The sequence below is a fragment of the Eubalaena glacialis genome, chromosome 4 (assembly GCF_028564815.1).
Source record: "Eubalaena glacialis isolate mEubGla1 chromosome 4, mEubGla1.1.hap2.+ XY, whole genome shotgun sequence".
NCBI lineage: Eukaryota > Metazoa > Chordata > Mammalia > Artiodactyla > Balaenidae > Eubalaena > Eubalaena glacialis.
This window is the reverse complement of record NC_083719.1, coordinates 177,705,240-177,712,625: the sequence shown is the minus strand read 5'-3', so window position 1 is coordinate 177,712,625 and position 7,386 is coordinate 177,705,240. Positions and strand designations below refer to the sequence as shown.

At 45.3% G+C, this 7,386-nt stretch overlaps 1 pseudogene; it reads left to right on the top strand.

The window, feature by feature from the left end:
- The first annotated feature begins 5,587 nt into the window (after window positions 1–5,587).
- LOC133090351 (mitochondrial transcription rescue factor 1-like) lies at window positions 5,588–7,096 on the top strand (annotated as a pseudogene).
- The last annotated feature ends 290 nt before the right edge of the window (window positions 7,097–7,386 follow it).

The window sequence follows — 7,386 nt, the reverse complement described above, 5'->3', positions numbered from 1 at the left end:
CCATTTGCTTGTTCATTCAGGCTGTTGGCAGAAGTTGGTACTAAGCTGTTGCAGGACTGGGGTACTGTTTCCTTGTTGGCTGGCAGCCGGAGGTTGTTCTCAGCTTCTAGAGGCCACCAGCAGTCCTTGGTTTGCGGTTCCTTCATCTCAGAACAGATGACCATGTGTCAAGTCCCTCTCATGCCTCTTATCTCTCCTGCCTCATCTTCCATAGCATCTCTGACCTATTCTTCTGCCTCTCTCTTCTACTTTTAAAGGCCTATGTGATGACCTTGGGCCCATAGGGATAACCCAGGATACTCTCCTTATTTTAAAGCATGTAACCTAGTTCCACTTTCTTTTGCCATGTTATGTAACATACTCATGTGCCAAGATCATGGGGGACAAAATCCTTCCTACCCCAGATTGTTTATGTTTTGGGAGAAGTGGGCCTGGCAAGGAAAAAGCTCAGTGTCAGACTCTGCGTTGGACCTCAGAGAGAGGCCTTGGGAGTCCCAGGAAACCTGGATCTGCATCCCTGACCTGTCTGCTCCAGGCTGATTGACCTTGAGTGAGCCATTGCACCTCTCTGAACCTCAGTGTTATCTGTAACACAAGGGAGTAGATTTCCCACTTCCTCTAGGACTTGTGTTTGGGTGGGGAGATCTGGCTTATATCACTTTTTCTGCCTAATTCAAAGCTTGATTGTAAGGAGGAAGGGCATATCTAATTTCTCTTAATGAATTTAGTATGATTATTTTAGCTTTAAAAATATTCGTAATGATGTAACAAATATACAGAAAACTGCACAAATGAATTTTTACACACGTCTGTATACTGTTTCCCCACCACCACCCAGGTAAAGGATCAAGGAATTTCCATCCCCTCAGTGGGTTGTCAGGTTAAGCAAATTTAAAAAATATAGGAGACTGCTAGTTAAATTTGAATTTCAGATAAACAATGAATAGATATTTATCATAAGTGTATCTCATATAGCTAGACATCCTGTGTTTTATCTGGCAGTCCTACCAGTAGGCTCCCCTGTTGTTTTAGCCCAACACCCCTTCCACCCCAAAGGTCAACAGTATTCTGACTCTCATCACCATAGATTAGTTTTACCTGTTTTTGAACATCATATCAGTGGAATCACACAGTGGGTCCTGCTCTGTGTCCATCTGTGAGATTCATCCACACTGCCTGTGGCATATTCTTTTTCATTGCTGTGTAGTATTCTATTTGATGGATGCATCACACCCTATTTTACTATTTTCTTGTTGTTGGATCTTTGTGTTGTTTCCAGTTTTAAGCTACTATGAATAAGCTTTATGAATATGACTTTCCGTGGCTAGATGCACTTAGGAGTGAAATTACTGGCCATTTTTAGTTTTAAAATTTTCCTCCCAAATGGAGAAAAAAGACATCCTCCCACACCAGTGAATAAATTGAAGCCTTGTAGGGTTACATTCCAGGCCCTGCCTAGTTTTATTTTTGTTTCCTGGATGAAGGAACTCTTGGGGCATTTTTGAGTTCCCATACTCTCTAATGTGTTTAAGGAGCCTGTGAAGTTTTAGAGAATGTTTTTCCTCTACTTTTATTTTTTATTTTAATTTTATTTTATTTTTGTATTAAATTTAAAAAAATCACTCTTTATTTTTATTTATTATTTTGGCTGCGCTGTGTGGCTTGTGGGACCTTATTGATAGTTCCCCAACCAGGGATCGAACCCGAGCCCTCAGTCTGTTACTCCCAAAATCCTAATTTGGAATCCTATCCCTCCTATCCCTCCCCCCATCTTTCCTCTTTGGTAACCATAAGTCCTCTACTTTTAGGTGCCATATCTTTTACTAATTTTTAGTAGTTTCACCTGTGGGTGGTGAAGCCTGGTGCCCAGCCCGGCTGTGTAAATGTCCCTGTCCATGTGGGGGTGGTACACAGAAGGCCCCCAGACTTCCCTGCTGTCCCTCCCTCCCTGCTCTTCCCCCCATAGCTCCTGGACCAGCCTGTATTAATCAGGAGCATCTCCAGGTGCCATCTGGTTGCTATGGCAACTCAGGCTGGTCCAGGCTTGGCAATGGGGGTCAACCCCCATCTCAGGTGTGGTTTCAGTTTGGATTCGGGGAAGTAGACACACGCGATACCTGGTACTTCAGGGAAGTTCTATTCTGATTACACTAACAGTAAGGTTTTTTTGTGGCCTCAGGCTTAATGCCGCTTCTTTTCTTCTATTTGCTTTTTCCTCATTGTCATCTCTTTGCACCGTCTCTTCGCGGAAACTGGCTGCTTCTAGGGGAAGCAAACCCCACACGCTTTGCCATTTTCTCTGCACTGTGGTTGGACAAACAGAGAGAGGGAACAGCACACCTCGTCACGGGGCCCCGCAGGTGCCAGGGAAGGACACCTGGCTGGAAGCGGCCGTTGGCTGGGGATGTGTTTGTTTCTTGTGTGTACACACAGGACAGGTGGGGCTCTGTTGTTAAAAGCACCTGTGAGGGCTCTGCAGGGCACACTCGATGGTGATGCTTGAGTAGCTAGCTGTTCCCTGCCCTCCCCCAGCTTCCAGGCTCCACCCACCTGCCTCAATATCAACCTGAGAGCCAATGTTGACCCAGTGCTTTCCATGGCCTGGAGCTGTGCTCAGGGCGCTGCCTTCCCACGGGTTAACCCACTGACCTCTCACAATGGCTCTCTGTACTACTTATGATTATCCCCACCTTGTGCAGGAGAAAACAGAGACTCAGAGGATTAAGTAATGCTGGGGACCACACAGCTAGTTGATTGTGTGCTGGGGTTGGACCTGGCTCTGGAATAAGTCTTCTTTCCCACCACACTTCATCCCTTCCTTACTTAGGAGAAGTCCTAGACCCCCGGCAGCAGTTTTCTAGGTGCTTGATGATGTTTTCTTGGGTAGACGCATCCCTAAGACCATTCTTTCATTCATTCAGGTAAGAAATATTTAAGGTGTCAGGGACCCAATGGCAAACAAGACAGGTCAAGATCCTTGTACGTATGGCACCGACATCCTGAGACAAAAAGCCCCACGAGGAAGACCTCACTGGAGGCTGTGATGGGGAGTGCCTGCATCTGACCGCAGCCTGAATGATGAGAAGAAGCTGAACCATCAGAGATGAGGGGAAGAGCATTCTAGGAAGAGGGAACAGCATTTGCAAAGGTGGAATGAGCTTGGCAGAGTCCAGGAATGGCAAAGCCAGTGAATCTGGAGCTTAGACTGCAAGAGGGAGAAGGGGAAGGGAAGGGGTCATGCAGATGGGGCAGCCTGTAGGGTGTGGCTTTTATTTCTATAACAGCAGAAGAGCTGACTGACTCTTTTCAGAAGGACCCCACTGACTGCAGAGCAGAACGCAGGCTGGGAGTGGGGAGTGAGGAAGCCAACTGACCCGGGAGAGGCAACTTCCCAAGTCCAGGCCAGCAATGAGGGAGGCTATGCTGCGGCAGGAAGTGGTCAGATTCAGGGTTTATTTTGGACGCGAGTTGATGGGATCCGCTGATGGGTTTGAGTCGGGTAGTGAAGGGAAAGGGAGAACCATGAGTGACGATATGGGCATGAAGGTAAATCGGGGGGGCCTGTGATGAGATAGGGTATGGGGGAGACTGGGAGCAAAGTGCTGTAGGAAAGCGGCAGGGAAGGGAACATCCTGTCTTGGGCCTGTGGGACCAGCAGGTGGGTGTCTCAAAAGATGTCACCTGGGTGTGTGCCTTAGGTTTTCCTGCTCTTCCTCACATCTTCCCAGGTACAAATTCCCCTTCTGTAGGTGTCTGGAACTTTTTCCATCAAGCCTGGGCTCTGGGGTTTTAGTTGTGTTGGAGATACTACACGGCACACCCAAACTCTAAGCTGGGTTCTTTCTTTCTTTCTTTTTAATTATTATTATTTTTGGCTGTGCCACGGAGCGTGTGAGATCTTAGTTACCCAACCAGGGATCGAACTTGCACCCCGCCCCCCCACCCATTGGAAGCTCAGAGTCTTAACCACTGGACTGCCAGGGAAGTCCTCATGGGTTCTTTCTTTTTTTTGATTTTTATTTAAGTATAGTTGATTTACAATGTTGTGTTAGTTTCAGGTGTACAGCACAGTGATTCAGTTATCTATCTATCTATCTATCTCTATTTTTATTCAGATTCTTTTCCCTTATAGATTATTACAAAATATTGAGTATAGTTCCCTGTGCTGGATTCTTTCTTTAATATTGACACAGTAAGCATATTTTGGGGGGTGGGAGGGGTGACTCCCAGAAGTAGAAATGGAAGCTAGTAGCAAGACACTTGAACCCACATTTTGTCTTCAGTTTTATTTCTGTAAAATGGGAAGGAAAATGCCTTCCAGTGTAAGTGCTTATGAAAGGAGTAATGGATTTTTTTCAATGTGAAGGGGATGTATTTGGAAAAACACAAAAGGCTGTATAAATTCACGATCGTCGGCGACTAAGAGTAAGGTTTCATGGGGGTAAATTGAAGCTTAAAGGTGTCAGGAAGATAGGTCTATTAAACTCCATTAGTTACAAGATTTGAAAAAAAACAAACAACACTACCCAGAGGGTAACAGCATTCATTAAACTGATATTGAGTTGGTCTTCTTAGGAGAGGCTGGGAGAGCTCTCATTTCTTTGAAGGCTTTAAGCAGAGCAAGAGGAAATAGTCAGGAGGGAGATTAGCCTCTATTCCCACACCTGGTTCTTTGCACCCATCTCCTTACACCTCTGGGTGTTGAGGTGACTCTTGCAATATTTGTGCATGAGATTTAGGCTCCTAATTCTATTTTATTTATGCCGGCCTTCCAGTGGGTTTACTTTTCTTGGACAGACACTGGGAGGCTAGTGGTGGGGGCTGATAGGTGGAAAAAATCAGTTTGAGGTTAAAAATATGCTGTTGGGTGAGCTGTGGATCTGAAAGCCATGGGCCATCTCACTCCTAGAAGAACCAAGGTCTTGAGTGATTTGCCATGGTCCACAAGGTCCTGAGTGATTTTCCCTGTCACCTCATCTCCTCTACTCTCCTCCTCACTCACAGCTACCCAGGCCCCTTCGTTGTTCCTTGAGCAAGTCACACACAGCCATGCCTCAGGACCTTTGCATGTTCTGTTCTCTCTGCCTGGAACACTCTTCTCTCAGATACCCAGCAGAACTACTGCATCACCCCCTTCAGGCCTCTGCTCAGATGTCACCTCCTCAGTGAGGCCATCTCTGACCCCCTATTTAATACAATAACCAGCCCACCCACCACTTCCTGTCATCCTCTGTGGTGAGCAGAATTGCATCTCCTGCTCCCAAATTCATATGTTGAAGTTCTAACCCACAGTAGCATGTGACTGTATTAGGAGATAGGGTCTTTTAAAGACACAATTAAGGCTCCTCTTCCTTGCCTACACTCCTGCCAGGTCTCCCTGTGAGTCTCTCGCATCCTGCCCGGGTCTGGCCAGCTTGGGATGCCCTTTGGACCCCGGGGGCTGTAGGGGCCATGGGAGCCCGGTGGGCTGAGGCTGTCTGCCCCTGGGCCTGGCTGCTCCTGCTGGCTGCAGGCGCAGATCGGGAGCTCAAGGATACTGGTGTCCAGTTTCCCTTGACCTTGAGGACCCAGGAAGGTCATTTGCACCATGGCTATGGCTAGTGTCAGATTGCCCAGCAGTGTTTAAAGAAAGTCAGATGCCTGGATTGGACTCTGTGGAGACACCTTCACACAAACACTCTGCTTCCTGGAACCAATACTTTTATTTTTCTAGTACCAAGTTAAATGCGTCACATTATAAAACATTTTTGTTTTTTTGGCCGCACTGCACAGCTTGCAGGATCTTAGTTCCCCGAACAGGATTGAACCGGTTGCAGTGGAAGCACAGAGCCCTGATCACTGGACTGCCAGGGAATTCCCATAAAACACTTTTCTATAACATTGTCTCACTGAGATTCCCAAGGCTTTTAATGTCTCCAGAATATATTTTCCAATTTTCCATAAGACTCAAAAGTCATATAAGCTCTAAGAAATCCACTAAAAAGACTCTTCAAAAAGTGGAAGATGGAGGGGACTCTGATGAAGAGAGTGACCATAATGTGATGAGTGAGCAGGGAGAGAAGCCTGAGGACGACCTCACTGTGGTCAAAGACTATAAAGACCTTGTAAGTTTTGGAGTTCATTGCAGCTCTATTTACAATAGCCAGGACATGGAAGCAACCTAAGTGTCCATCATCGGATGAATGGATAAAGAAGATGTGGCACATATATACAATGGAATATTACTCAGCCATAAAAAGAAACGAAATGGAGTTATTTGTAGTGAGGTGGATGGACCTAGAGTCTGTCATACAGAGTGAAGTAAGTCAGAAAGAGAAAAAGAAATACCATATGCTAACACATATATATGGAATCTAAGGAAAAAAAAAAATAAAGGTCATGAAGAACCTAGTGGCAAGACGGGAATAAAGGCACAGACCTACTAGAGAATGGACTTGAGGATATGGGGAGGGGGAAGGGTAAGCTGTGATAAAGTGAGAGAGTGGCATGGACATATGTACACTACCAAACGTAAAATAGATAGCTAGTGGGAAGCAACCGCATAGCACAGGGAGTTCAGCTCTGTGCTTTGTGACCACCTAGAGGGGTGGGATAGGGAAGGTGGGAGGGAGGGAGATGCAAGAGGGAAGAGATATGGGAACATATGTATATGTATAACTGATTCACTTTGTTATAAAGCAGAAACTAACGCACCATTGTAAAGCAATTATACTCCAATAAAGATGTTAAAAAAAAAAAGAACACAAATAATGAAAAAAAAAAAAAAGACTATAAAGACCTGAACAAAAGTAGCGCAGTCTTTTCGGTATGATGTTATTCCGAAGCTAGGCCTAGATATCAGAAGAAATAAAGTAAACCCCACAAAGGTGAACTCAGGCTGAATGGGGGGAAATTATGGAAGAAAAGCAGAATGGTGAAAGTGGGAGATATGTTGGATCTTCTAATGCGAGAGGATAAAGAAGCAGAAACAGAGACGGTGATGCAGATTCTCCTGAAAAAAAAAGTGTTTAAAGAGAAGACTGGCAATGAGAAATATAGAGTGGTGTTACGACAGTGGAAGAAATTGAAATTGCCTAAAAAGAGTATGCTCAAATAAATGGATTCCTTTTCAGCAATAAACCTGCTTTCTAGTGGTGGGGGAAGGGGCCAGGTTAAAAAGAGGACTTTTAAAAAAATAAAGTTCTCCTACCATTTGGGGGAAAAAAGAAAAAAGAAAAAAAAAACAGAGGTAATTAAGGTAAAATGAAGAGGAAATTAGGACACAGACACACGCAGAGGGGAGACCATGTGAAGACACAGGGAGAAGCCAGCCATCTATAAGCCAAGGAGAGAGGCCTCAGAAGAAACCAACCCTGCTAACACCTTGATCTCAGACTTGCAGCCTTC